This window comes from Dromaius novaehollandiae, chromosome 5 (assembly GCF_036370855.1).
Source record: "Dromaius novaehollandiae isolate bDroNov1 chromosome 5, bDroNov1.hap1, whole genome shotgun sequence".
NCBI classification, from domain to species: Eukaryota; Metazoa; Chordata; class Aves; order Casuariiformes; family Dromaiidae; genus Dromaius; species Dromaius novaehollandiae.
Window position 1 is genome coordinate 23344015 of NC_088102.1, and position 25016 is coordinate 23369030.

General features: G+C 39.8%; 1 long non-coding RNA gene across 1 annotated transcript; it reads right to left on the reverse strand.

Annotated features, from left to right (window-relative positions):
• Positions 1 to 20481: 20481 nt before the first annotated feature.
• On the reverse strand, positions 20482 to 24381 carry LOC135328645 (uncharacterized). Its single transcript, XR_010389604.1, has 3 exons — positions 23868 to 24381; positions 22531 to 22695; positions 20482 to 20557 (listed from the first exon to the last, which is right to left on the reverse strand). It is a non-coding gene; the product is annotated as an uncharacterized LOC135328645 (long non-coding RNA).
• Positions 24382 to 25016: the final 635 nt, after the last annotated feature.

The window sequence follows — 25016 nt, forward strand, 5'->3', positions numbered from 1 at the left end:
GTGCCTTGTGGAATCTGAACATTTCAGTTTTGTAACTCATCTTCATTTTGTCTCATTTAGAAAATGAGTTTTTGTACCAATGAACCCACTTGCTACCTATGTGCTTTTCCCATTAGGCAGATTTTAAAAATCAAAAGACTTAATTTTGGCAGATAGCTCCTCATAAGACACACACGAAAAATATACATGATAATGAAGAGGCAGAGCTGCACGAATTTGCTTTACTTGTCTAAATTGTCAATGAAAAATCAATGGAGAACCAGGAGGGAAAGTATAGATGGGGCTTTTTAAATTATCAGAAGTTCTTATCACCCGTAATTTTTTCTTTAACAACCTGAAAGGCAAAAGTAATACAAGCACTCACTGCAGCAAAAACAAGATAAGTTTCAGCCAGCACATGCTGTCATCTAGTTTAACCCACAGTACTAAATGTGAGATTTTTAGAAGTACAACATAACAGCTCCTCATTAGACCCTGAAAATATACAGCCAAGATCTGAGTGAAGGTAGGTCACCAGTTTATAAGAGATTTTGACAGTCATGTCAGTCACTGAAATTGAAAGGATGACAACTCCCGATGCTTGTTTCCAGTGACAGATCCTCTCTATCAAAAAAAGGAAGAAAAAGAAAAAAAAAAAAGAACTGAAACCTTTAAAACTATGACAGAGAGGAGGGAAGGAGGGGGTAGCCTAGTTTCAACTAATGGGATGCAGTGATGTTCAGAGCCCCTGGGAGACTGCACTCAGGTTGCTGAAGCCTTTGCTAAGCTGCCCAGAGACAACTGTGAAACCCCAAGCAGCTCGGGACTGTGCGCGTGCTGGCCCCTCATGTGCTTTGCTCTGCTCCTGGCAAGACTCCCATGTGAGACTCCTACTGAAGTGATGAGAGCTGGCAGTACTGCAAGTCCCTAAGCGGGAAAGCAGTAATAGAGAGTTATCTTTTGTCCTTCTCACACAGGATGGATACAGTGGATACAGATGCATCAATAGATAACACCATCTCCTTCAGCCCCTTTTGAAAGGGCTGACCTTTCCATCTCCATCAACATACAAGTTCGTTGGGTTTGCACACTAATTGGTAGAAGTTAACATGTTGTCCTGCTTACACCAGTTTAGGACAGCTTACATCCCATGCAAATTTGCATCTAATGGAAGGAGAAAACGGTTGAGAAAGATGATGTTTAGTCAGGTCCTGCCAGAAAAATTGCTTTTTAAAATGCATTAATTTAGATAAATGCAGAAAGACATTAGATAAAGAAAGACGTCTTAAAGCCAAGGGCAGCCATTCCTTCTCATCCTGAGAGGCCTCCTTTCTAATCAAACAATTCCTCTCATCTGAAAATACCTGAAAACACCTGCACCTGAAGCTGATCAAATTTGGGATCCTGTAAGTGGAATAAGAACATGAATTAGAAAGACGTCTACAAGGTCACCCTCTTCTGAAAAGGTCTGTCTACAGACCTGCCTGCTTTGTGCTGCAGTATGACAGGGATCCACTGAGCTACACCATTCAAGATCATAAGTGGAAAAAATGGCCTAATGCATGCTTGGTGCACTCACACATTGTGGCGGAGCGCAACTACCCCCCGCCTTATCTCAGGCCCCAGCTGACCACAAAAAACTGACAGCGCCCAGGCTGACCAGGAGGAACTAGGCAGCACTTGTTGCAACTGGTGAGGCCAGAAACAGGCATGGGATCAGCAAAAAGGGGTATATTTTCCCCAACACGACATGAGGTCAGCAAAAGGGTGTATCTCCACACCAAATATTGTATGACCATCAGTCAAACTCCGTGCCCATAAATAGTGCTGCAGCCTACAGCCCATTGAGCTCTCCTGCACAGCAGTGGGCTGTGTGGCAGTGAATCTCCCCTTGAGTTGAGACACCTCTCAAGATTACTCTCCTGGAGTTGAGAGAACCTCTGACAAGAAACTGTTGGAGTGGTGAGAAACCGAGACTCGGGCAATAACAAATGTCTAGTAACATTTGCTTGCTATGACTACACTGCATAGCCATCTTCAATAAATCTGTTTGCAATAAACCCAGAGATAATAATACCATAATATATACCCCCCCACCCCGCCCCCGCACACACAACACACATGAATTAGGGAGACCTGGGCTCAGCAACCCTTCAGAAAGTAAGCAGGTCCTAGATGATTTGTGGTAAATGACGTCACTTACTGGAACGCTCCAGCCCCACATTTAACCTATTAGAATATTTAATCGGTTAAGGAGGAGGATGCTCAGAAACCAGACAACTACCTAGACTAGGTAGGAAAACAATTCAGAAGAGGATATGGACTCTCAGCTGGCCTGAGAGAGGTTTCTTTGAGTCCTTTAATCATCTTCTGGAGTCAGACACAGAAGCCTAAGCATGCGAATGCCTAACATAAGCATAATCCATGGGAACCATAATAAGAGCCACCAGAATAGTCAGGACCCTAGTGTTTAAAGTATTCCTCATATGCACAAGTTCAAATCTGGCCAATTCCAACATGCCAGGAGAGTACGCTGAACCAAGCTACAGGGGCACCTAGCTATTGGGCAAATCTCCAGTGTTTAGAGATGTAGGTTACTGCACAGTTAGACACACTGGCTACACATAAAGCATCTGGGAACATTCTCAGGCACTGGGGCTCAACCATCCATACTAGAAAACTATTAAAACATTCCCTGCTACAATTTTGGCAGGTCATAGCTAAATGTCTCCCAAAGACAGCTCATTCCAGGGACCTTCCCCAATAGGCAGTTTGCACGCAGCCAGCCTGTTTTGGAGTTTATGAGAGTTTGCTAGCATGGTCAATGGGCCATTGTGTGCCAGTTGGTCTCAGTGTCTGGGAATGTTCCTGGGAATGTTTAATATAATAGTTTATTTGTGCCCATTATTTTTAAGCCAATGTAGCAGTTCACCACTGTTAAAAAGGGAGGACTTGTTCCTTCTCTTGACTACATGATCCTTCCCCCTCATTTATACCAATTCTGGTGCTTGTCAGGCCCTTTTCTGAGCCAATTCAACTCTGTAACCAGCAGAAATCCATTTACTTTTTCTTGGTAGTGTAGGTGACTGACAGTTTAGAAATTTGAATCAGCTCAATTGTAGTGTCTGGCAAGCACCAAAGCCAGCTCAAGGAAGAGGCATGGCTGGGCCTGGAAAGGGCAGAGGGGTGAAGTAGCAGGGTGGAGCAGGACCTGACCCTAATGGTGGCAATGATACATTAAGCTGTGCCTTATAACTGCATTTCATGTGACGTACTGAAACTAATTTCAACTGTAGTTCCAAGACCAAGTTAAGCTGATACAAGCCATCACTGCTGCTGAAAGGGGAAGGTCTGCCTGTCTCTTTCCAACTGCTCATTCCCACCTCTCCTCCCTCCCTTGTGCCAGCACAGTGATGTATGTGGCAGTGAGCAAGCTTGACTGAGGAAGAGATCCTCAGGGGAAAAAAATCATAAGTCATAACTTGCTTTAGTTTACTGCATGGCCACAAATGCTTATGCCAGGGAGGATGCAGAAGTAAGACTAAGCACCCAGATTCAGACCAAAGGCAAGAAAGCAGTTTCAGGCTTAATAACTTAAACTGCTTGTGGAACTGCAGTATTCAGTAGCTAAAGAGGCACATGCATATCTAAAAACCCCAAGAAAGTGCCATCCGTGAGGAATTTGGATTAAACAATAGCAGGCACAGGGTTAGAGGGGAGAAGAGCCTGCAAGTAAACTAAATATAAGTTCAAAGTGTCATGGTAAAACCAAAGACAGGTGTATAGATTTTCTGCATTTTTATGAAAGCTGTCTTCTCCTAACAATGTTAGCTGTCAGCACCTGTTTTTTTAGAAAAAATCTATAATTGCATTAAAATCAGCAGGATATGGGGCAAAAAAAAATTTGAAAGTTGTTCTGATCATTATGACAATCCAGAAACACTGAATACAAACAGCTTTGGGCTGCAATAACTGAATCCAGCCTCGTGTTATTATAACCTTTTTATTGCAAGTATGCCTTATTTCAAAGTCTATTCTAAAAACACAAGTGGGAAGAGGCAGTGGAGGAGAAGCATTAACTTTCTGTTGCTGTCAGACTGATCTAATTTGTAATATCCCTTACCACTAATTGCTTAAATAAATTGCATTTTGCAGCACAGACAGGAGCCGTATTAGATTTCTGGAATTCTGATCCAACTCCAGAATGTCTCATGGAGCAGTTTTCATTACACTCTTGTGTAGTCTTTTTAATGGCTCTAAACAGTTAATTGAGTTATTCTAACAGGCATAACATCTTCCACAGAAAAAGCTTTCTAGTGCTGTTGTTTGCTCTTAAGTTTCCCATATAGTGTTTCCACTGGGAGTTTTAAGACTTGGGAAAATTATGATGTTACTCTTTGATGAGTTAACATCTTAAATTTTCCCCAACCTCTTTCCTCTCAAAGAACTTCACAGGCAATTTAAAACAGTAGCTAATGCAAATCAATATAATTCCGCAGATCTGAACAGCACTATGCTGATTTACACCAGTTCAGGAACTATCAAGGAAAATGTTGCAGTGCTTGCCACCCAGCAGTGTGCCTTCTGTTGCCTTGTTCATCACTTACGATGCAACTGCTGCTGCACAGCTCTGTGCTTTAACAGCGCTGATCAAAGCTGCACATAAATTACCTTGACCAGTTCTGCGTGATGTAAGCGATGTAAGATGTGTAGGCAAAGGCAGTATTTTCCCCCAGTAAAACTGGGGGGAAAGGCAGAAAAAAAGAAAACAGGAGAGTTTTTCAGGCACACAGACATCTTCAAGATTTAGTCCATCATTTACATGGTTTAGATATCTGACTGGATTTGAATGAGATGCCCCTGTACTAAAGCTTCTGTATTTGAGTAACGAGCATTTAGTTGCAGGCTTCCCATGGCAGACCTCGTAATATTTCTGGCTTTGATTTTGTACACCTTTATGGAGAATAAACCTACTGTAGACAACATGATTAAAAATGATAGAATCAATGCTTGCATTTATATTTTTGAAATCAGAAACTATCATGACCCCTTCCTTTCCCTTCCCTTTTTTTGTCCTGTTCCTGAAGTTCCCTACTTACAGCTTTCCCTTTGTTTCCAAGATGATTTGTCAATATCCATCTTCTTCCTCTTAGGGTAGCTACCTGCACTAGGCCACCTGAGCGGGCACCCAGAATTCAAGAGAATTCCCATTGTGGAACATGTTGCTAAGAGGAGAGAATGGTCCTAGAAACAGATTTTAAGATGGGGTCAGCAGCCGTGCTCATTGTTTTTGTCTTTGTGGATGCATTGCCTTCTTGCTGAGATAATTTCTCTTCATTATTTATGCATATAAAAATAATCTATGCAAGTAACTCAAACAGTTCCACTAGAAAGCACCATGTGGAAGCCTGTCTTTACACAGCTCACCATATGTTCTGTAGCAGCACCTGCTGAGCCCTTCGATTGCTGCCCACACTCCTGCTGCCATGAAGGTTCAGACGAGGGTGAAGGATAACAGTGCCTTATATTTATTTACTTACTTTGATGGCAGGAGAATGACAAGATAATCACAATCAGATTTACAGACTTCAGATGAGGATTGCTTTATCTGTTGCTGAAATGTAGTCATATCTGGGGCAGAGCAGAGACAATTCTTTAACAACAGATAGCAAAACTACAGATTAGGACAGGAAGATAAATAATAGTATAGCCATCCTGAATGAAAGGGAGAATTCTGCTTGGTATAGATCAGCTAGCAGAGTTAAAACTGATCCAGGACATTAGAGTTAACACTTCCGCTTTAAGAAAAAAAGTCAACGTGTCCTTACTTGTATTTATCCAGCACTTCATCTGACATATCTGATCAGATGCTTAGAGAACATATAAAATGCAAATGTAAATCATACAATTTCTAGGCAACCAAAAATAAAAATAGAATTCAAATTCATTCTGAATTTCCCCATTATCAGGAATGTTGCAGTAAAGAGAACCCTAATGAAAATATCTGGTCTAACAAGCAAAAAAATTCCAGGTTGATTCAGATGACTCCAAGGATGGGGTCACGCGGCAAATTTGAATTCAGAGCTTTGCAGCTTTCCCTCCAAAGGGAAAGGCTAGGCCCTTTTTATCTTCTGAGGCCTGCTGCCTTGAGGGTCTCAGCAACAAGGTAAGATGCGTACAAAGCGAATGAGAAAAATTTGTTCCAGCTTCCACAGAATCCCAATTAAACTCAATTCAGCAGTTGCAAGTGGCAGAAAAAGTAAAACTTGCATCTGTTATAGTTGCTACAGTTGGAGGTGTGAGTTATGAAGGAGTTTTGCCAGACTCCTAGGCCTATGAGCAAACCAGAAGGGAACAAGATGAACTGATGCCAAAGCATGAACTGTTTCCAAACGCAGCAACCTGTGCAGAACCAGAAGGTCACAGACTGCAGCTGGCCCCACAGCAACTGAGACAGAGGGAACGGTCTTAACAAGCATCAAAGTGCCAGACAGGAAAAAGAGGCCAGGGTGCTAATCTGTTCAAAATGAGGAGCTGGCCTGAGGATATGCTGAGAGAGGGTGAGGAACATGTGGGAACTGTTTTTCTCTCTTTGCCCAATAGACACCCTTCTTCGGCATACTGGTAGACTACTTAGTCTGCTCTGTACATCTGGGATAGATTCATCCCACACCTCCTGTAAAGGAGGGAGTGGGGACGGGTGTGAGATAATAAGCACTTCCATTGTTTTGTTTCCCAGAATGCTCTCCTCTGTTTTTTCCAGCATGACCCATCTGCTCTGTGTCTGAGCTTTTGGCCCCAGCTGGGTTTTAGGATTGCCCAGACCATCACCAGCATCACTGGATAGTAGACTGTGAGCTCCATGTATTTCCCACAGCACTGCTTCTGTTTCTCTCTATTTCTTGTAAAACGCTTTGTAATGATACTAAAACTTAAGGAAACTAGAAGGCATCCTCCAATTTCAAAGGTCAGAATAGGAGTCTCTCTACTAAATATATGCCAGAAGCAGAAGCTCTTATTCCTAGTGAATTGCATATTTTGCAAATTTTCCTCTACTGATTCAGTTTTAGAATAAGGCTGCTACCGATGTTTTTTCAAAGATAGCTGAAGTTCAAGAAAATAAATTTTATTCTCTCAAGGCCCTTACTGAAACTTTAGTAAAGGATAATTTAACTCACAGGAACTAGGATTAAAAAAAGAGAAAGAGAGAAAGTCTTTTAACGGAAACTCCTTTTCTTCCTCTTTAGGGAAGTTGTATACAGACTCCCAGCTGCCTTCAGCAAGACTGGTAAGAATGTTAGGTTTTAAAAATCCATGTGATATAGCACACTCTCAGGGAAGCCTTAGTCCTGAAGCATATTTAGTTCATTTGCTCTTCTTTCCAAAGTAGTTCTGAGCAACACTTTCAGATTATTCAGACCTAGATTCTTTGGGTTGGTGATCATTCTCTGTTGGTCTGAAAAGTTAAGCTATGTCTTTGGGATACAATTCAGCATCACTAAAGTGAATGAGAGCTTGGCTGATTACCTCAGTGGGAATAGAACCATATGTTCAAGGAACATCATGGGTCCCTCCATCTAGCAGCTGGATAAGTAAATGCCATATAATCCCTTTGGTCATGAGGACATCAGGAATGTAAATGAATCAAGGGTCAATTGCTTTAAGGAACAACCACTTTGTTTTGAGAAGCGATACGATAAAATTAGAACAACAGGTAAGGATTAAAGGAGTAAAGACAGAGGCAATGTTCTTACTTTACTAAAGGCATACGACTAAATGATCTGTATAATAATGATTTGATATTCCTTCAAGTAGTAATTACATCTTGCCCTTTAATAAGAAAACATAATCAAAATCGCATACAGGCAGGCAAGGAGAGTAAAGCTGGATCCTACCAAAAGCCCTGGGGAATGGAGCGCATGGAGTTCTCCCCCCTGGGGCTCCTCCATGGGAATTGCAGTGCAAGAGAAACCTCTCACTGAACGGGTCCTTGTTTGCCTATCTTATTTGGAAAGGTAGAGGTCCAACAAACGAGACTGGCCGACAGTCATCTGCTTCTCAGTCTTCTCGATACAGTGTGATTTCTTGGCCTTATCAATGGAAGTTATGGGATCAATGAAAGCTATGGGATTAAAGGACTAGATTTCACCAGTGGAGCCTAGTTGTCCAATTTTTCCCACTAAGCCTATCTATTATAGACAATTATTTGGCTGGGGAAACAGTCCCCTCTTTCTGCACAATCGTTGCCACAAAGGCTGTAGGAGAGACAGATGGCAGAGAGCAATATTGCTGTGAGCCTGTAGTGAGATAGAGCTCTTTCATCTACTGCTGAAAGTTGATGACTGCCAGTGGGCAGCTTTTCCCTGAACACTTTATTGGTATTCAGTGAAAATATCCAGGTCATTACAGTTAGGTGCAGGCTACTGGGGGTTTTAGTTCGTTTTCCTGGCTCAACAGCCAGGCTTTTGGCTATCTTCTCATTTCCTCTTCTGCTCCAGCCCAAACTGCCACCAGAGGCAGAGCTGCTCTAAATCCCAGGCTCACTGTGTGAGCTGCTGAGAGATGCATATGTCAGTGTTCTTACCTAAAACAGTAGAGAGGCTGCACACAGATGCAGGGTGTGATAGGGAATCATGAGAACTGCTCAGTTTCCAAATAAGTATTATTTTTCAGAAAACACTTCACATTACAGGCTGAGAAAAGAAACCTCTACAAAAGTGCCATGTAAACAGTTTGTATGGGAAGAAATGGGTACTACAAGTTCAGTTCTCCTTTTGTTATATCAGATACATGCCAGTGCACCTCTGCTAACACAGTAGAATATTTTTTTGTAATAAAGTGGAGAACTAAAATCAAACTTCATGCAAAATGTCTCAAGAATGGTTTGAATGACAAGGACAGATCTACAATGAAGTCTAAGAAGACTGTAGCACTGTGTATACCACCGGTTTCATCTATGTCATGAAGTGGAGGGTACCCTCAACTCATGTACAATCCCACCACTGCCAAGGTGGTTGCACTGATGAAATAATCAGGCTAAGTGGTCAGAATATGTGGTCAGAACAGGTACTTGCAAGTGAAAGACTAATAACTTCCCCCAACTATGAATGTACAAGTTTTCAAGTGTGATGCCACAGTGAGATGTGTTGTCTGAGGTACCATCCCCCATATGCATGGATAGGCCAAGACCTGACTACATACCCTCTTTCTCAAAATTGCTTCTGTATATCTTTGCCCAAATTCTAGCATGGATGACTTCATTATGTTTACTTAAAATTTCCTCAGGAATTTCATTTACATACGAAACTGCTTTTAACTTTCTTTCTTAAAGCTACCAAGTTTTGCTATTTTCCTTCTCACAGCTGTAGAAAATGGGTTTTTAAAGGTAGAGCAGAAGTAGCCCGTTCTTGCTTATCTCTCTCACTGCCTTTGTCATAACTGAACTCTGCAAGTGAATAGCTCAAGGTTCACTTCTAAGAATGAAAATTCATAGTAAAGTAAAACAAGATATCAGGATGTGACAAGATCCCCCAAAGCAAATCCATGGGTAGCTGTCCTGCCATCTGCTGTCACTTGCTCTGGTCCAGACAATGTAGCTGTTAATCAGTGGCTGTCATGAAGGTCGTGAGCCTTGTGGATTTAACACGGAAGCCACCCTCCGTCTTATGTAGGACCTTGTGTTCCTCAGCATGAGTGAAGCTTACTATTTTCCTACCTACATAAGGACTTTTAAGAAAGACTGGGAAGCCCCTGCAAAAGCATGTTCAGATCACCACAACTAGGCCACCTGGCCCACCCAGTGGCTTCCTACCTATGGCTATGCAAAATTCCCCAGTGTATGGAGAAAACCCCCCGCTCACATCAGGGTCTACACTTATGTGTTCATTGCATGGCCGGACAGGGAACTGAGCACGATGGCAGAATCAAAAAATTCCTCAAAAGGCAGCTCAGGCATGTCTGCCAACCTGGCTGTCAAGCAGCTCTCTTGCAAGTCCTCAGCCTGCATGCATCAACAGAAAACATGCTGTACATCATGGGTTATTACAAAATTCACAATGACCTCTTCAAATAGTCTAAGAAAAAGAGAGATCTACTTGCCTTTCAGAAAGTTAATTACTGCCCCACTCTGTTTCGACTATTTACTTGTAGACTCAGTGCTAATGTCGTTTCTCCAATAATATTTTTGGGTAGTTTGGGGATTACTCTTGCATCATGCCTAGCTTCCCCTCCCATCTTTTGTTCACAGGTGCAGATTTTTGAAGCAGTGAACTGGGGGGAATCTGTCACCCAAGTATTAAGTTTATTTTGTGAAAACCCATCAGTAGATAAAGTTATTGTATGTTCATGGGGCAAAAAATGCTTTATTGATCATATATATATAATCTTCTCCCTCTCTCCAATGTAAACTTCAACCTCTGCCAGAAGTTTAAATATCATTTACAGTGATTGAGTTTAGCAGAATCAGAAGAAGGCTGCAGGTCTCTTTTCCAAAGGCTTTTCTGGAATAGAGACTATCTATCTTCTTTGTTACTTAACAGTGTAATTCCTAACACCATAGCATGCCAATCCTTGGCTGGTTTCTGAAGTAGTCCCATAATGTCAATAACACAGCCTATAAGTGAATGATGTCATATGAAATATAAATAATAACCAGGTAGTATTTTGTTAGTGTGATGCAGTACTTAAAAAAAATACAACATGAAAACATCCTAGATGTATTCTGGTGGTTTGTTTCCTTTCTGATTAAAAAGGAAGGCAGATTGCTCAGTGTTGCTTCTGTCACTAGCTGATTTGCAAGTATCACCACCTTCCCAAACACTTGCAGCTTCTGAGGGTGATGGACCTCGTCAGGAAAGCGCAATCTGATATCGAGCTGCATAAATTGCTTTTGCTTCCCCTCCCCTGGATGTGCACAAGTTACAGAAGAAAAAAAATGAGGAGAAGATGCTGAAAAATGTGCCTTTGCAGGGCACACTCCATAGCGCATTTCCACTGTGAATGCTTCTTTCACTCATACAAACTCTTTTCATTTTCCCTATTTCCTTGGTTTATTATTACTTTTCTCCCTACCCACTTTAATTCCTTTTCTTTCTAAAGAGCTGTTTTTAGCAGCTGCATCTCCAGCTGTCAAGTGAATAATTCAGGGGAAATTTCTCACCATTGCAAGGATTGTTCTACAAAATATATTAAACAGTCTTCAAGACCGTTAAAAAAAGCTTCACATGACAGCTGCTTACACTGAGGGAGGGGAATGCTTCATTAGTGGACAATACAGCTCTATACAATGCATACTTAACCTGTACCTGATTCTGAGCAAGCAGTTTATTGTGGACACATTTACCCCAGCTGATGAAGGTCCTGTCCTTAAAGACTTTAGTTTGCAAAGCTTTCTTTCCAAAGGATCTTTGATAGCTTTCTTAATCCTGGTCAGATTTTCAAACCACACCAGCAAGCACTATAAACAATGTAAATAAATAAATCTGAGCACTCTCTGAATAAGGTATTATGGCTGACCATGACTCTCTAATCATGGGGAATCAGCTGTCCCAGAGTTCATTATCTAGAAGACTTCTAGTACCCCATGAGCCTGTTTAGAGCTTGCACAGTGATGCTGCAATACTGTGCACAGTAGGTATGCATGCTAGAACATGAAACTTGTGCTCTTGAGTCATGTGCTTTAGACAAATAGTTTCTTTTTACAATTGAAATATCTCAGAGCTATTCAAACCCAAGATACTCAGCTGGATAGGAAAGTATCGAAAAAGAAGCTCTCATGGCTTAGATAGCACAGAAGCATGGCACATACCATGTAAATGGAGTTAGGTAATGCAGACCATGTAGCATGAACATTTTTGGGATGTGTGAAATTTGACATGAGGGTTAAATATGACACCTTTTCCTTTTGACCTGAAGATGATCCTCAGATCTTGACACTCAAGAAGTTGTAGAAGTTTTTAAGTTTGATGTTCTCTTGGCAAACTTTAATGTCTCCCTTTTAATAGACAATTTTTCAGTCTTCTGCCCCAGCTGCATCAAATGCTGGTTCTGTATCAAATAGGTTAGAATTCAGGATCTGTAGTGACTTCTGCCTTTTTCAAATACAAATAAAACCTATTAAGAACAAAACAACTAACATCTCTCAGATCAATTCCATCAACGATTAACCATGATATGTCACCCTGGACATCAAGGGCTGGATTTAGTGATGCAGGAGATCCTTTCTAGTCTTCAGTTCCTGAGATAGTGATGTCTCAGATGTTGGTCTGAACCACAAATATGAAGTTCTTTTACTATATCTGTTTCTCCTGACCCTGGTGCTTAGCAGATTCCTGATTATCCTGACCCTTTAATTTTGAGTAAGACAGAGTTGCTTCAGCTTACAGCTTGCTCAGAAGCTGAGAGTAGATGTTGCAGAAGGTCTATGGTGTCAGAGACAGGGTAGACTCCTGTTTCAGCAGTGATTTTAAAGCTATACTGGTATTCTGCAAAATCTCCTGAAGAAGTCTAAGAGCTATATAATCCTTGTTTGTGCTTAAATATATCCTGTATATGTCATAAAAATGACCCTGAGGACTGATAACAATGCATTATCTTACTGCAGGTGATAGAGTATACCTTGGAAGATGGACTTTCAGCTACTTTTCAAAAATCAGTGAGTCATAGGTACAGTAAGACACTCCTCAGCATCTAAGGCAAAGTTAATTCTCAGCCATCACATGGCTGGTGATCAAAAGGAAAAGCTATAAATATCTTCTTTTCTGACCCTCTTCTTCAGCCCCACACTGAGGCAAAAGCTGATCATTACCTCATTGATTTTGGCCAGCAACGGTGTAGAGTAAATCACAAAATCAGATAACCTTGTTTCCCAGGCTTTGTAAACTAATTATGTCTATTAATCACTGAGACATCAGATCTTGTCCCTCACACTAAAAGAATTCCTGCAGCAGCAAACATCTTCCGTTTTCTTTACACTTTACTATTGCCTTGCTGAAGCAAAAGATACTTCATTATCTTTTCTTAGCAAGTTAATGAGACCAGGCAATCTGTTGCTCAGATTAATTGAGAAACCCATGAAAAAGTTCTAAAGAAATCAAAAATCAAAGCAAAGTCACCGTTTTGTTTTTTTTTTTTTTTTTTTTTTTTTTAGCAACAAGTAAACTCAGAAGAACCCATTGAAAAACAAAGCACAGCTCTAGCTAATAAACAGGAGGAGATTATAAAGTCTCAGCTCTGGTGATTTCACACTGTGAATGGAGGAACAGGTCATGGAGATGCTTCATTTTGGTCCTCAGCTGTTATATAACTTTGAAATGCCTGGTTTCCTACATGACAAATTCCACTTCAGAAAGAGCTTTGTTTCAAAGCAAGTTGAAACATCTCTATTGTGTATACAGAGTTTGTCTGAATGTCAAAGCAAAAGATGTTAAGCTGGAAGAGCAGATGTTTTGGCAGATAAAACATTCATGTTTGGTGCTCCCATGAGTGGATCAAATAGCAGATAGACAGATGATAAAGATGTGGCCTTCACCTGGTAAAGGCTGGCACACAAGGACCAGATCTGGCACATGAAATATATTGGATGAGCACAGGAATCTCTTAATGTCTTTTTAAAACAATTTCCAGTGGTGTTGAAGACATCAGTCAGATATGAAAGCCACATAGCCACATGGATCTAGCTGTAGGATCAGGATCTATGAGGAGACAGAAAAAGAAGAAGTGACACAGAACAAAGGGAAAAAGATGGCTTATGTGAAGTCATTTAAAAAGACAAGACAGTGTAAGTAGCTGGGAATTTTCCATTCAAATTATTTTTTCCAATGAAAATGTTCTCTCTTGCTAAATTTCAATTGCTATTAGAAAACTTTGTTTTCATCAAAAAACAAGAAAAGAAAAAACATTTAGAGAAGGATGTTTAAGGTTTGATGTAAGGATGAAATAGGTGACTCTTTAGAATCTTTTCCAGCATTTGTTTCTATGATTTTAAGATTTCTGTCTTCTACGGTTCATTTAAAACGTCTCTTTACGTAAGTTGAAATGGCAGTACTCATTAATGTAGCACATAGTTTCAGTCTTTCTCAATTTGGCCATAAATGTACATAAGATTACGGTACACTATCAGAAGTATCAGAGATTGCTTGTGTTTAGATCATGCTTTTGTTTATCATGTGCTTCATTCAGTGTCTGATATTCATTGTCAGTGTTTCTAAGAACAAAGCAGACTTATTACTTGGCTTCCTTATACTGAAGGGCTTTTTTCCCTTTTAAATATCAGTGAAGTATATCACAGTTCATGTGTTCAGCATCCAGAAATATTTCAATTCAAGTGAAACATGATTTTTTTTCCAGAAGTCATTAAAGCTATTACCAAAGTATAACAGGGTATGCTGTGATATAAATCCAGTTATTTTACAACCGTGAAGCCAGTGAAGGTTACTGTGGTTTTCTCTAATATACTCAGAAGAATAATTCCAAAAATCTAAGACAGGGCTTTTAAGACAGCAATGAAAGTTTTTGCCTAGCAGTGTCAGTTGCAGAAATATAAATGTAAGCTTGGAAATAAGTTAGTACACCATATGTGGTATAAAGGCATATAATTAAAATGAGGGTTCTGTTTTTCAGATACATTCCTATTTTAACAGAAATGGTTGCAAACTGATAAAAGAAACAGACTACAGCAACATCTTTCTACCTAGTGGTTAATTGCAAGTTCAAATAAACAATAGAATTTGATAATTTTTAAAGTTTGTCAGGCCTTTCATCCTGAAGCATGTAAAACATTTTTATTAACTATGAGCCTCATACTTATATTGCTATAATTTTACTTAAATCCTTGAGTTATATTTCTGCAAAACCAGTATCAATGAACTCTGAAGTTTGTGTTTGCACCCTGTTTGGTAGAGTGAGGGCTTGTCCCACAAGACTCTCAGGCTTTATAGAATTATAAAGAAATAATTCTACTACTCCAAGTTAAGCCAGTACACAGCACTTTCAAAAGGCAGTCACTCCTAGGGCATTCATATACTTCTGCAGCCTTCTGGAAACACAAACCTCTATTAAAACAAATATATAGTAAGAATGACATAGATATTTGTTTCTCTCCTATAGTAGAAAAAGATTGGGATCTTTCAAATGTTCTTGTGACAAGGAGCCAAAGACAAAAGGAATCACATGAAAAGTTGGAAAACATTGAATATAGCCTTCTTTAGCCTACCTTGCTGACAAAGCTAAGGAGGAGGTGACCAAAAGATGACAATCTGTTAAAAAAAGCTGGTTGTTGAGGAGGGAATGGGAAGCTTACCGCAAGCTGACACAGGCTGACTGAGAAGCAACATCTGTGATCAACAGGTTGTAATTGATTCCCAAGGGAAGGGGAGCTACATGGAGAAGTCATATCAAATTAGAGCTTTGCGGCAAACACCAGGTGTTCCTGTAGGTCTCTCTGCTATTTCAGTGCAGGGCTGTAGCACATAAATAATCATACTAACTTTAAAGTAGCTTTTGAATATGTTTTTCCAACAGATATGAACTCTTCAGGAAAATTAATCAAATTCTATTTTGAAAATCTCCTTCTCTGCAAAGCTTCTCCCAAGGCTGTTGAAGGAAAACTCCAGCAGAGTATGAAGCCTACCGGGCTTGCCTGTTTACTTGTATAGCAACCAATAAGATCCTATACAGTTAATATCTTTACCCCAGTTACAGTATTGCAAAATATCTAGATGTCTGCACTCAGATCTAAGCATAATGCTGTGCTATTAATGGAGCTTGCTATACTAAAGTAACACATTTGGACTGGAGCTTTTTTACACCCAGGTATCTTGTACAGCATGTGCAAACTTAGCATACTTCTGCATAAGGCAGAGGCTTTAGTGAAGAACTAGTCCTAGAGTGTAGGGAAAAATACAGAGAAAAAATATTGCTTCTTATTCATGCAAATGCAGTGTTTCAAGGAGTCTGGAACCTTGAAATGGATTAATGTCTGTACTTGCTACTTTTTTACAGTTGGCTTATGGGTTTGGGGTTTGTTGGTTTTGGGGTGTTTTTATGGTTTACCATGGAGCAGCAGGCAGCTTTCAATAATTTTTCCTCCTAGATACGGGAAAAGAATAGATTTACAAGATCCATTAGCATAAGAGTATGTTTAGCCTTTCCTTACCCATTATTTCACAGCTCAAGTAATGCTGTTTCCTGGATGTCCACTCACTAATATTTCTGACGTTCTTGATGGTTCAAGAATGTTTTAAGCATGCTGAGAGAAGACAGTGAGGGATAGCTGTGCAGAGCAGAGCCATGTGTGCAAAGAACAATTTAGACATAATCTCTTCTCTAAATAAATAGTCCTCCCTCATTACACTGAAAGCATATGCCTTGAACAAACTGGGCTGCATTTGGAGCTGCTGTGAGGACCAGGCAGAGAACAAATCTAATCCTTTCCTCTCCTGTACCCACACGCAATGTGCAAGAAGTCTATATCATTCCCAGCTCCCTATGTATCACTCCCTAGTTAGCTGGGTATAGAAACATGTTTCATTCTTTCTTTCCAAGTGGAGTAGAAGGAATTTTATTAATCTACAGGGAACACTTTGTTGCCTGGTTTTGACTTTTAACCAGAAAAGTGATCCAAAATTTTCACAGTATGGAAAAAGGAAGAGAGATCAAGCTCAAGAGAAAAAAAAAAAAAAAAAAAAAAAAAGCCAAAGGCAAAGATGAAGCAAGAGTAATAGTCTGGAGGCAAGAGCCTGGGAGGTGGCAGTAAGGAAAAAGACCAGGCAGTGAACAATCAAAAGGCACAGGATGGAAAATAAGGAGCTAGGCAGAACAGGACACACCAACAGAAGGCTAGAATATGTCAAGGAGTAGTAGCTGGCATTTACAGGAAACGCTCATTAGCTCAAGCTGTACTAGACGATTTCATTGCTGGGCATGAAACTACCAGTGCCAGCATAACAAATGAGCCAGCTGGGCACACCAGTGGGCAGGAGGATATAATGAAAGCACATGGCAGTTAACAAGTGTGCACTCGGCAGCTGAGGGCTGCAGGGATGCATCTTCTCTAGGAGCTGGATGCTGATTCCACTACATCCCAGGACAGAGGCAAATGCTTTACTAAACATCAGAGAATCCATCCACTAGAGCAATGATTGATCAACAGAAGCTTTATAAAGAAGACTTGGTAGTGGAGCAGTTGTCAACATCCTGACCACAAAGCTTATGGAGGTTGAATTTACCCAGCCTCCTGAATCTAAAATGGTCTCATAAATTCACAGTTAATTTAGGAAAAGTAAATATCAATTGTACTTAAAAAAAAAAAAATAAAGAAAGAAAGGGTGATCAAAGTGATGCTGGTTATTGGTTATTCCAAAGGGGTACTTCCCTCCAGCGTCGTAGCATCCCTCTGTGCTGTGGTCCTGGAAAATATTGTTCAAATAGGATTTAATGGCTCAAATGACTTTTGGTCAACTACATGTCCATAGCACTTTCAAGAAGAACAAGAACATTAATTCAGTCTCTTAGTCAATGCCCAGCCAAAATAGTTATTATGTCCTCTTGTCCCAGATTGCTCATGCAGTTTAAATTGCTATTTTTCATTCTGTCATAAATTGTTGTGCACAATTACACTGTTATGGACTGTTGCCAGAGGTAGCTAAATTTCAATAACATAAAAGAAGCATGCAAACATTGCACTGTTGTTACTAGAATGCATAGGAGTAAGTGCAGTGTGTAGCTTTAGTAAAGCCAGACTGCATCTTCCCATCAGAACGAGTAGAGGATTACTTGGCACATGTCTGCAATAAGTGTACTGGATCCCTTTTCACTTCCTACTACAAGCCACACTAATATTGCTGCCGTTCAGAAAAGGTTGCAGATTGCTTTTATAACAGTAATAGCCTCTTTCTTTTGCCATTTATTATTTACAACAGTTGTATTAATTTTCCTTTGAAACTTGCAGAAATGTTGATCTTTGAGAAAGAATGAAGACTACCACATTTTAGATTAGAGATGTTTGGAAGCCGTAATTTTTTCAGCTGCTAATTCTTCCTGTGTTGTAAAACTACAGCACAAGGAGTACAAGGTAACCCAGCAGAAATTACCTCGCATTTACTGAGGAAATTGTACCGGAGCTTCTGTACACAGAAGCCTGTTATTTCTCACTGTTCAAGTGCTCCCTCTAATCTTGATGTAACGTGAGGTCATTTATGGAGTCATGCCCCTCAATGAAAGGCTGTTCCTCTCCTGCTGACTGCACACTTTTGCCCCACAGTAAATCTGAGATAATTTCACCCTGGCTGAGAACTTGGGATTTAAAACCTCTTAAGGATGGGGGGGCATTATTTTAGATGATGGGAAATATGGTATATGTCAGTTAACAGTTTTGCACTGAATTCTGTCACATAAAAAAGAACAGGACAGACCTGAACGAGATGCAGGTTTGTACATTTATACCAAACAGCCTCTAAGAGAAAACATAGTTCCCTGCAGAGAGAGGGGACCTTAAAGATGTAGAAAATTATTTGATAATTTAGATTTTAGCCCAATATCATATCACTTCAGTTACAAGTTTAGATAGATTTATATGTCAGCAGCCAGTGAATCCCAGACAATCTGAGCTCAGGGAAAACCCTTGGACTGATACGGATTCATGATTCTCTATACTTTCAATAGGGGGTCCTAGAAGGACTTCTAAGACATCTGCAGCGTAGGTGAAAAATTAGGCTATAGTTCAAGTGATGCAAGAACTGGTATTTAATAATTCATTTGTTGAATTCAGCTTCTTTTTCACTGTGTAAATTCTCAGATTTGTTCATTCAGAAACCATTATGAATAGTTTCCCTTAGAAGCTACTTTTCAAAAATCTTAACATTAGCAAAGTTCAGTGTTTGTGTTCTATTGCATTTCAGTTGTTTTGCTTTCACTCCTAGAGTAGGAACAACATGCTGTTGTTTCCTCTTGTACCAGAAGTGGGGGAGTGGGACAGCTAAAACTAGAATCAGATGCATTGGTAAAGAGTGGTTTCATGAGAAGGATCTCCTCATTTATCACCTGCAAACATGATGATTCCAGTCTCTTCCAAAACTCAGTAACTAGATAGGAGACCCTGAGTTAACTGATTTGTCAGTAAATTACACTGGTACTCTAGAATAAGCCAGAATAAACATACTTTATGTCTTTTAAGGCTATTTCTGTCACCTGTTCGGTCTTCATAAGAGTACTATTGGACTGTGAGCTATTACCTCTAAGCATACTTCTGCTAAGATACTCATGTTTTATCTTGTTGTTTCTGTTATTTATATATTCATGACTCTCAAAAGAAATTAATCGTCAGAAACACTTTAAAACCCTTCGTTTTTCTTATTCTTTCCTGGAAAATGACAAGTATCTTTTTCAATTAACTTCATCATATCAAAAATAGACAATTGTGTTTGTTTTAAGGCATTTCTTTCAAATTGATCGATTTTAAACCATCGAAATGGACTGAAAAATCCTCTTGCTTCCACAAGTCCAAACGTCTTGCTACAGAATCCTGATGATATGTCAATGAAGGGGGACAAGATGAGGGTCTAAACTCAACCTTAATACATGTATCTGCATTACATTCAGGGACACAGCCTGAGGTGCTCTCAAGACCAGTATCTATTGGAAGACCTGTATTAAAAAAGAACTTGCATGTGCAGCCTGATTGCTTTCAGAAAACACCAACTACAGCCCCCTACTTCACATGCCCATCCATGACTGGTGGCTTCATATGCCCTTATGAACAGCAGACAAGATGTGCACAGGCAGACACATACCTGGAGGTCATGCGAGCTGCCAAGCACACCAGGTGCCAAGGTACATTTGAAACTGGCCATCAGCTGCAATTACAGCACAGCCATTACTCTCCAGGTCAAACTCAGCTCCAGCATAGGAAGGAAAAGCTTCATTGGCCTATATATGAGCAATGGTAGATGTTTCCACACCTTTCAGGTGATATGTCAAGAAGCTTCAGTATAATTCGCACAGGCAGGCATCTCCTTCTATTCTCACTTGTCAGGTTTCAGATGGTATTTTTGACAATGTAGTGCCAGCAGTTTGACTACTGAGCGCATGATGAATTCTGCACGGTATGTCTCCAGCTGGAATCAGGGGTCGTTGGCAGAAGAGACCACGGTAGAAATCTGGTTCTCTATAGCTAATCTTACAGTTGATTAGAGCTTTCATGTCAACACTAATCTCACTTCACTAAATGTGTTTATTTAGTAACGCCAGTTTCTTTTTACAAATTTCCTTAACTATTTACTGTGGCCCCTTTAAGGCTGCGATGCACACTGTGATGAAGGATGGAATATCACTGCTGCATAGAAAAGGGATCATTACCGCTTTAATCTAAAATGAGCAGCCCAGGGTCATTTGGATATTTCAGATTTAGAGATAAAAACTGTCTCACGCTGTGAAATTCAATGTAAAAATAGCTGTCTCTGTCTTCCAGAGCTCATTTCTAGGGAATCTCATGACACTTACCTAACACAGGCAGGGGACCTCTTTCCAACTCATAATCATAGTGAGAAGATACTCATTCATGCTGTTTGCACACTGCTAGTGACTGAAAAATAAATATATAATATGCCTGTCAAACATAAAATCAAATATATAAATAAACATCAAATATATATATATATTGCATGCATGTGTATACACATATAAATAAAAAGCAGCTGAGAGTTTTATTTGGCTTATAATGTATGATCACTGAGGAAAGAAAAGACTGAGTAAGAGACGGGGAAGAGAGAGTTAAAAAAGAAAAAAAGAGAGAACTACAAGCTATAAAAGAATGTTTATATATTTAAGCACTCTGAGAACATTAGAATAACCACAAAGGAGAAGCATCTCAAATAACTTGTTAGCAACACCAGCAAAATCTAACTAAATGCAGTCTAGGCCTGAAATCATTTAATTCACTTCAATGGGCTTTTGATATTTCCAGCCTTCATCTACAAGGAATAGCTGGTGGCTGGTCCCAGTTATGGTTTAAAGGGAGAGAGCACTCAGCAAACTTTTTTTCCAGTTCTTCTCACCATTGTGTTTCCTTGAAGGACAGTTACAACCCCAGCCCTTAAATACTTCGGGCTGTGGAAAGATTCTCAGCTGAAGTAACTTGGTGTTGTGCCAGTGATTTAATGAAGCTATTCGGATTTCTACCAGATGACAGTCTGGCTCAGAGAAATCAGAGTCAGTGAAAATCCCAGCATTTTTCTAAAGGAGGTGAGAAATCATGACTGGCAGATTCAAGCTGGCATAGTGAGAACTGCCTGCTGTACTCATTTGATGGATGACTTCAGTATCACCCTCACACATGCCCAAATGATTTGAAGTGGGGCAGAAGTGAGGGAGTTCCTGCCTAAATACTAAGATGATCACAAAACTTCCAGAAGTACTGTGAGACCTCCATGCTCCCTGAAAATTCATCACTGAGCCCCAACAGAAAGTATTCCTGTCACTTAGACTTGATCTTTGTAAATACAAATATCTCTCAACTATTATTAGCTGAGAAGAAGAAAGGTCATTTCCTGTGCAGTGAATTAGATGTACAAAGGAAGTCAAGAAAGCCATGTGTAAAAGACCCCTTTGCCTTTCTCCATGCTTGAAAGACTTGGCTTTTATTTTTATGTTTCTCAGTGATGAAGCTCATTGCTACCTGTGACAGATATAGTTGGGACTCTACTAAAAGTCCAAGTGCATATTGCTTAAGTACATAATCTTCTTATACACATCAGTTTCACATGTCCTGAGTCCATCCCATTAAAATCCTGTGCCATTAGAGGAATAAGCTGTGTATCAACTGACTGCATAATTCAGTGATTAGACCAAACTGAGGTTCTAAAGTCAGTTTTATCGCATAATCATAATCAGTAAATGAAGGAGTTTTGCATAGTAATAAATTCTTTAAAAAACTCCAATAAGCTGCTAATACATGCAGTTAAACATGATAACAAAAATGCTGTCTGAAAAGGTTAAAAACAGTTGTTGACAAGTGGACTTTGAAAGCTTCCTGAGAAACATACATCCTATTGAAAATCAAAGTGTAAGTATACATTATATTCACCATCAGCCAGCCTAGCTCTGGTCCTGGAACCAGAATAGTCCATCAGGAAAGCACAGACAGCAGAGGTGCTAACTAACTTTGGTACAATAAAGCAGCTCTTCTGTTGAGGGGACTCAATCTCTGCCTGCAACACGTACACATACTAGTTAACTCATGTCTAGCTAGGGTACGGCAAGTAGGGAAGGGTATTGGTCTATGGAGACCTACCTAAAAGATTCATGCCCATAGTCGGTTAACATCGCAATAGCATTTTGCATGTGCCTAATTCCAAGTGAAATTAAAGCAAATCATGTTTGGAATATTTTTTTAAAAATTGATGATTCTGCTTCTTGTGAAAAATCTTATTTGTAATACAATGAATAATATATCAAATATTGTGATAATGCAGCCTAAAAGACAAAATAGATACTAAAAAGACAATCACAGAAAAGGACAGGGAATTATATTTATCAAGTCTTGAGGAAAGCACTTACAAGTCTTGGTGTTTCAAATGGGGAAACCGAGAGTGCCTGTTATATATGAACAGGATTACTACCATTTCCTCTTGAAGTCAATGGCATATCAGACTGGTGTTCGGAGAACACTATGGCCAAATGAAGGGCAGCAATTCTTTGAAACAAACCTCTCCCAAACTGCTCCTGTAAGTGTAGGACAGCTCTTCTTTAACAGAAAAAATACACTGAATTACAAATCAATAGAGAGTGTGATGAACAGTAAGTATATAAGGATGCCAGAGAGGAGTAAAAAGTATTGAAGTAATCAGAAGGCACCATATAAAAATAGTGCAGTTTTGTGGGGACCACAAATATCTGCTGTCCATAACCCTGCAACACCCTTCCATCTTTCCTGTAATGAAATTTAGACCTATAGTAAAAGTTCAAAAGCTACAACCATGACATGAGGAGAAAATACAAAGATCCTACACTGAGAAAGAATGTCCTAAGTCAAATTACCAGGTCACTTTAGGAAGCCAACACTATTAAACAAGACAAAACAAAAATACCTGAGAGGTCCCAGCCAGCTTGACTTTGGAGAAAGTGGTGTGTTTAGCCCTGAACATATAACTGAAACAAACCAAACAGGCAATCAAGAGATACTGATATCAAAAAGAGTACCAGTGCTTCCCATTTCAGCTTATCTCTAACTTTGTTCAATTTCTAGTGCCTTAAAACAAGTCCAGAGCTGAGTTACATGTCCTGAGTAGCAAGGAAGTCGCTCCCAGCCCCTGACAGGCAAGATAACCCATACTACTATTTCAGTGTTTTGCATTCCTTGTTTATGCACACCAAAAGCAATCATCAGCTGTGGTTCATTTTCCTACTGTAGAGTGGACTTCAGCTGTAACAACTTCAATTGCAGACTGCAGAAAAAGTAATTGAAGATTGCACTTTATCCTCTTTCCTTCAATATTTTTAACTGTAGTGATTTGTCCCAATTTAGTCTGTTTACTGCAAATTGAACTCCATTCAGGTTAATTTTTATTCTCTGTTGTTTTATATTACTATGTTTGGTCTAGACACAATATGGATCTTTGGCAATAAACCTTCTGAGTTCTGCTTCTTTATGTGATTGGGAAGTTTATGTAATTTACAATTCTTAATAACACATCCATCATAATAAAGTCAAAGAAAATGTATAACCCTCATGCCACTGTAGCATCAACATCATGAAAAGATTAATATTAAAAAATGCACTGGAGATCATATAAAGCAGGTCATTTCTCCTGACCAAAATATGCATTGAAAAATCAGTTGTTACTGAGGTCTGCTGTATATCAATGCTAATTTTCCATATAAAGGTGAAAATATACCTGTTGTCAAAAAAGAGTGAATTTTGGAACTTGATTTGAAATGAAATTGCTGGCTAAGCTGAAGGTTTTATCTGTTTCACTTTTTTGTTTCCAGTGTGGTTACTCTCAGTTTGGTTTAGAAGGCTGCAGAGAAGAGGAAGACTATCACTTCCTCTTGTCTTGGGCTGCTGTACATGTGTCAGGGAGATCCCCTGGGATTGTCCTTCCTTGAGGCCGGACGACCAAGCTCAGGTGGCACAAGCTTTGGGGGCTCCGTGCAGCGCAGGGAGAGGAGACACACACCCAGCAGGCTCAGCGACACTGGGAGATTCCTACAACCAGGAGGCAGAGAAGTTTTCCCTGTCACGTGGAAAAGGAACTTTTCTTCAGGACCCAGAGGGGACTCGTGAGCATTACTACAACCAGGAAGTTACTGAAAGTAAGTGAAGCAAGACCAAGACTAAAGAAAAGGACCACATGGAAAGACACAGACAGGAAGAAAGCGGAAAGATTAATTCTCATATCCTTTATTTACATCTACCTCATCCCAAAAACCTGAGCCCTTCCCCCCCCCCCCCCCCCCCAAGAATCACTGTGCTCTGGTTTATTAGTTTGTGCTCTACTAAAATGGAGTCTTAGATATTGAAATTTCATTTCTTGTTTCTGAGGTGCTGATTTTAAGGAAAACATTCACTTCGGAGCCCTGGCTGAATTGGGGTCCTGCCACACAACTCAAAATTTGTTTGACAAGGAAGCTTGACAAAATGAAAGCAGTATTTCAAATAAGTGGCCTGGTTAAAGCACTGATCATTTTTCAGACTCCAAAATAAGCCCTTTTACATGTCTAAGGTGTTCTTGTTCTAAAAAGATCCCAAAGTACTTCACCAATTTTATATGTAAGAATCACTTCACCCACTAAATAAAAACGCCAGACGCATGATCCTCAGAGAAGAAACACAGTGCTTAATAACATTGAACGTACACACAGTCAGCTGAACATAGGTGTTACTTATCTTTATCAGTCCAGAAAGCGATAGATGGAAATAAATGGAAGGTCTTTGCCACTTTCCTGCTCCCATCACTGTTTCTCCTTGCAGCCCTGCCTTATATCAATCCCAGACTCCTACAGAAAGAGATTCCGAAGTTGTGAATTGCAGTTTCCTCTCAGGC